The sequence below is a fragment of the Chiloscyllium plagiosum genome, chromosome 20 (genome assembly GCF_004010195.1).
Source record: "Chiloscyllium plagiosum isolate BGI_BamShark_2017 chromosome 20, ASM401019v2, whole genome shotgun sequence".
Taxonomy (NCBI): Eukaryota; Metazoa; Chordata; class Chondrichthyes; order Orectolobiformes; family Hemiscylliidae; genus Chiloscyllium; species Chiloscyllium plagiosum.
Genome location: NC_057729.1, coordinates 49,098,072 through 49,104,264, shown reverse-complemented (window position 1 = coordinate 49,104,264; position 6,193 = coordinate 49,098,072). Strand labels below are relative to the sequence as shown.

At 45.7% G+C, this 6,193-nt stretch overlaps 1 protein-coding gene across 1 annotated transcript in view; it reads right to left on the bottom strand.

Annotated features, from left to right (window-relative positions):
• Positions 1 to 211, bottom strand: part of tp53rk (TP53 regulating kinase) — a 9,113-nt gene extending 8,902 nt beyond the window's left edge. Inside the window, exon 1 of the mRNA XM_043710742.1 lies at positions 67 to 211. The gene's annotated coding sequence lies outside the window, so the exon portion shown is untranslated. The remainder of the gene's footprint in view (positions 1 to 66) is intronic.
• Positions 212 to 6,193: the final 5,982 nt, after the last annotated feature.

Here is a 6,193-nt window from a genome sequence, read left to right as displayed (position 1 = left end):
CCTCTCCCCCACCCCTAATGGCTGCTCTAGTCATTGAGCTGCCTCCCCCAGCCACACCGGCCTTACCCTCCCAGGGCCTCGCTACTCTGCAGCCCTTTATTCCGGAGAGAGAAAACACTTTCCAGAAGGCCGCAGGCTAGGAGTAAAAGACAAGGCGAACTTCCTGCTCATGCTCCCTTGCCACAGACCGCGTCGGGAGTGGGGTGCTGCGATGGTCCTCCAGTATCCCGGCACACAGTGTGTTTGGCTGAAGCCGATATGGGGGCTGCCATCTTTAGTCCTGGCATCATGCAACTCTCAATCATTGAAGTGGCATGTATTTGCTTCTGATCTATTACAGTGCAGTTACAAGATTATTCAACTCGTGTTAGACGTTAAATATCGAATAAAACTAGATCTTACGCTGGAATCCTTCTTAAACCACTCCATTTGTATTTCGCCCACTAAGATCTTTACTAAAACCCACCTCTGACCAAACTTCAACCCACCATTCCCATGTTTTCCTTTTCAGACTTAGAGATTACATTCTATGCAATGCACTTCATGAAGCATCTTGCAATATTTCATCATGTGAAAGGCATCATATAAATCTAAGCTATTATTGTAAAATAACAAAGTGAGCCTAGAATAGTTCCAAGCCAATATTTTCCCAACAAACTAAAAACAACAGTTGAATGTATTGAGTATTAGATCAAAATTATATTCACCTTATCTCTTGTTTCTAACTCTGAAGTTGAGAGTTGAAGGCCTATTCCACCTGAGCACGTCATTTAGGGTGATATCTCCATACAATACTAAATGTGTGAGTTGATAAATGTGTGGCAATGGAAAAAAGCACAGCAGGCCAGGCAGCACCTGAGGAGCAAGAGGGTCAATGTTTCAGGAGGGATATCCCCAAAACGTTGACTCTCTTGCTCCTCAGATGCTGCCTGACCTGCTGTGCCTTTTCCAACACTACACTTAATTGACTCTGGCTCTCCAGTGTTGATAAATATTTTGTTCCACAAATCCAGACGACACAAGTTTCAGTACAATGGTAGATGCTTTATTATCGGATAGCTGGTGAGGGATACTCAATGTCCCCAAAAGTAGTTGTGCATCTACTTGTGGTGACACTTCTCCTCAAATCTCTGCCCTACCCACAAAGGCAGTGCTTTTTAAAGGAATAATACAAAAGGTCTATAAGTCACATGGTTGATTGTTTAAGATGGGCAATTATAATTTTACAAGGCATGGTGAATGCCAAAAGGTCTATAAGTCACATGGTTGATTGTCGTTACATTGTTTAAGATGGGCAATTATAATTTTACAAGGCATGGTGAATGCCGATATCCAATGATATAGGGGTGAATGGATTACAGGGACTGATTATCGTATTCTTCATGATCATGTGTTGATGGGAAGAGATTGAAACAGAAGGGTTTTACCTGTTCTCAATGGGGGGGGGGGGGGGAGGTGGTCACATACCTATGCTAATACAGAGGGGAAGCAAGATAATGGGAGCAGGAGGCAGTTTAACAGGGCTGTGGCCAAGGCTATCAGTCTTGTCTGAGGAGGGCAAATACCTTTGCCTGAGGCTGCAGAGGAATCCATGTGTGTAGCTCCAATGGATTTCTTCTCTAAGATTCAGTCAGCCTCCTCCCTACTGAGGTGGTCTGTGTATTCTGTAAGAGGAGAAAGTGAGGACTGCAGATCAGAGCTGAAAAATGTGTTGCTGGAAAAGCGCAGCAGGTCAGGAAGCATCCAAGGAGCAGGAGAATCGACATTTCAGGCATAAGCTTATGCCCGAAGCGTCGATTCTCCTGCTCCTTGGATGCTGCCTGACCTGCTGCGCTTTTCCAGCAACACATTTTTCAGCCGTATTCTGTAAGAGGACAGACATGCAATTGACACTGCAGTGAGTCTCTTTGTTAGTGGAATGTCTAACCTTTGAGTCCCCAGTATGCCTTGAAAGAGATGTAAAACACGGAACTGATCCCTTTGTGGCTTTCTAACTTCCTCATTCCCTCCTATTGATCATTCGATGATCAACCAGGTCCCCTAAGAGCCTATAACGAAATCACTCGGACAACAGTGACCATAAGCACCGGAGCACTAGAATGCAGGTGATTACAATTAGTATTGTAATTCCAATATGTACCAGCAGGCCTCCCAGTCCTCCAAGAATGCCCTCTACTGGCCATCCCTCCATGCCATTGCTAAACCCCTTGTCAATAGTTTGGAGAGTCTGGATTTCCCATGTGATGTGTTTAGAGAAGTCAGTGATGTTAGTGGCCTTGTCAGGGACATAGCTGCAGAACTCTCCCCCAACAATAGCATAGGTACAACCCTCCTTGGCTAGCAGGAAGTCCAGGCCCAAACATTTCTGGGGGGCCACAGTCCTAACTGCAAGTAGCTCTGCGTTAATTTCAGTTAAAGCATTAGCCGTATCATTGGCGACCCTTTCCCAGACGGTCCTGAGCTAAGTTCTTGGGTATGTAAATAGATTCCCATTGGAGGAGAGAACATTCCCATCCAGGTGAGGAACCAATGAGGGACAATCTGGGTCTCGGGGGTGAGGGTAAGTTGTCCAAGACGTGAATGCAGAGTACAACATACCCCATGTAGCATGACCCCTCCAATCGGAGGGAAGCCAGGGGTCGGCTTTCAACCTGCAAATACAATATGTGCTACTGTAGGCTGTTAAGATGGAAACTGTCACCCCCCCACAACCTGAGAGCAGGTTTATTCCAGGGCCAGCCTGATGTTCTGCTTGGGACAGCAGACCAATCAAATACAAAGTAGCCATATTCTGTTAAATTCTGAATAGGTTTGACCCAGTGATAGCAAAACAGCATTTACTTGTCCCCACATTAGTACTTTTACAGGGTTTCCCTTCCTACCTGAAACAAATGGTGTAGTCAATGGTGTTGTTGAGAACAACAAGGGAGGGAGGTCTATGTGATTGGTTATAATTAGGTTGATACCAGTCGGTGAATAAGGTCAGGCTATATCCTGCCGACTGCCATTCCTGTGCATCATCAGTGTTAGAAAGGCTTCAATGCAGCAGCCATTCAGCCACTTCATGCCAGTGAAAAGGTACAAGTCACAAAGGGATTTCGCCCCTACCGAGTGGCGTAGCATGTGGGCACATACCCAGCATCGGGTGTCTCTCCCCATTACATGGGCTGTCTGGTAGACCAGGTGCAAAAAGGTATTATGCATAGGCGTGTCAGTTTGAAATTCATTTGTTCCCAAGGCCCCATTTCCCAAAGTCACAAGTATGGAAAACATCTTCCACGCTAATTCTTTTGCAGTCAGTTCTGTGTATCCACTGAGACTGCCCTTGTACCTTCACAGCTCTTGGGGGTGTTCAGCAGCACCTAAAACGGTCCTTTCCATCTTGGTCCCAGCTTCTTTCATTCCCAGTCTTTTATCAGGCTCAGCAGTGGGAGGTCACCATCAAGCAGATTGTCGCTCTCTCGGTAAGCCTGACGTACCTGCGAATGCAAACTTTGAAGAGATTTGGTTAACCGCTGTAGGTGCGCCCTCACCTCCTCTCCCAGGGTGTTCATATCTAGTCTCTCGGGGCAGGGGGTGGGGGGCACTATCTCAAGTCCCCATGGGGTCTTCATGGGCTTCTTGTAAATCATCTCAGCAGGACACAGACCGGTTTTGCTTGAAGGGGTAATCCTCATGTGGAACAGGACCAAGGGTAAGACCTTCAACCAACTTTGGCCTGTTTCTTGTTTTAGTTTTGCCAGCTTATTTTTTAGGGTACCATTTGCTAGTTCCACCACTCCAGCCGCTTATGGATGGTGAATGCAGTGGAATTGTTGTTTTATTGCTAGTTCCCTGCAGATCCTCTCGTTAATTTAGCCACGAAATGTGGCCATTTGTCTAAGCTTATTGTCTCCGGGAGTCCATAGCAGGGAATTATTTCCCTCAACAATATTTTTACCACTGTTGCAGCCGCGTTGTCCCTTGTCGAGATTGACTCAATCCATCTGCTGAAGACATCTACTATTACCAAACAAAACTTATAACATTGTACCTTGGGTAATTCTATGAAACCTAGTTGTAGACAATTGAAAGGCCCACCAGACAAGGGGGTAGTCCCAGAACTGCAACGCAGCCCTTATCCAGCATTTGTCTTTTTGTGGATCAAACCTGCTTTGGCTCGTTTCTCAGCCATTGATTTGGGAATCAGGATGCCACCAGGTTTGTAGCAAAGCACTGACCATTCCCTCCTTGTGTAGGTGTGCACAGTTATGTACATAATCCACCAAGATTGATAAAAACAAAGGAGGAACACAGACTTGCCCCACAATTTAGTATGAACATCAAGAGTGCACCACAGTCTGTGTTCCTCTGTAGGGGCGTTCCCCTATAAGTGACATGTCTCACCCAGGTCTGGCACACCCGTCCTCATACTTTTTGTAACAAGGTGTTGCTGTGAGGCCAACTGAACCAGGAAAGTGGGGTGTAGGGCTGCCTGCTTGGTGGCAGCACCTACTTGTACATTGCTCTTGGAGATTCTGTCATGGCACCACTGTGAGCTGAACATTTGATTACTGCTAGGCTTGATGGTAACTGTGAGATCTGCAAAAGATTATACACAAAAACAGCATTATTAATGGATTGCCCTGTGGAGGTGAAAAATCCCCTATGCTCCCATTAGGCGTCATAGTCCTGGGCATAGCGAGAGTCTGTGTAAATATTGGCCGAACTCCCTTCTGCCAGGATGTAAGCCTGAGTGAAGGCAAACAATTTAGCCTTCTATGCTGACAGTGGAGTCTCAAAGCCTGTACATCCAACCACCTCAGAATCGTAACAATCGCGTATCCGGAGCATCGCTGACCTTTAGGTGAAATAAAGGAGCTGCCGTCCACATAGAAACTGAAGTCTGCGTGTTCAAGTGGTAGGTCTGTAGTATCCCGGTCCCAATGAAATTCCTCAGTACTGGCTGATGATGCGTTGTGATCATGGGGCAGCTGAACAAACTCAGTTTTTGTGTGACCTTTGGAGCACAACTTGGGGTCGTTCTATCCATCCCAGTAATAAATAAGGGCTCTCCTCATCTGTGTCCTGGTGTTCTCAGACCAATCCATGTTATATGTGCATACCATTTCCACAACACTTGAGGTGTCCTCTTTGAATCTGTCATTTAAATCATCATAAGTGTGGACTGGTTCCTTTCCGTCACCCTCGCCCATTTGTTCCTGCCACTTAGTAACTTCTTCTGGTGACAAGATCATACAACAGGGGGCAAACAGATACCGGGCTGTTGCATTGTCCATTTCAATTGTGTGCCAGACGTATTGGGCGAATTGGGCAGGTTTATCTTAGCGATCCAGAGCCTGATTCATTATCACAATCATCTCTTGGGATTTCTAGGGGACATATACCCACTAATTGGTTGCTCATCTCCCTCATCTGCCTTGGGGTTCAGTAGTTGTCTTATAGGAGCATAGTTTTATTGGGGTGGGGTGACATGGAGATGGTGAACTCCAGTGCAAAGGTAGCAGGGTGCCAATGGTTTCCTAGAGTGCATCTTAACCCGATCAGCTCTACAGGGGCTCGGGTACAGCAGTGGGAATGGAGTCATAGGTGGTTCAACAGGAGGCACCGGTGCACTAGGGTAACATCCCCATTCCTCTCCTACCTCGGTATCATTCTCTCCCTCCTCAAACAGGGTTGGTATGCCAGACCTGAGCTCAGGATCCCGAGAAATGCTTTGGTTCTCTCCACAGCTTTGTTGCTTTAGCCCTCTTGTTTATCTTATTCAGCTTTAGCTTCTTTATGCTGTTTCTCCTGTTCCCTTTTTTAAAACATATCATTAATACATACAATTTCAACATCTAAGAGAAGTATTGCCTCCATACTGTCCAGAAATAGTAGTGTAAAGAATCCCATTAATTAGATTTGTCCTACTCCTAGGCAAGTTTATTGCATAAAAATAAAAGTGCCTACTGCACAGAAGGTTGTTTCAGTGCCAGTGCTTTGCATGAGGAACACAAAGTCTCACTTTCCCTTAACGGTTCCTCACTTGCTATGCTACCTACATGTTTCCTCATATTGCCATAACTTCTCTCACCAACTGAACATTAATCAATGCAGCTCTGCTTTAAAGTAACCATGAGGCAATGACACAGATCACTGACAATGTGGAAAGGTATAAAGCCTTGCCAATTAATTAATTAACCGTGATAAT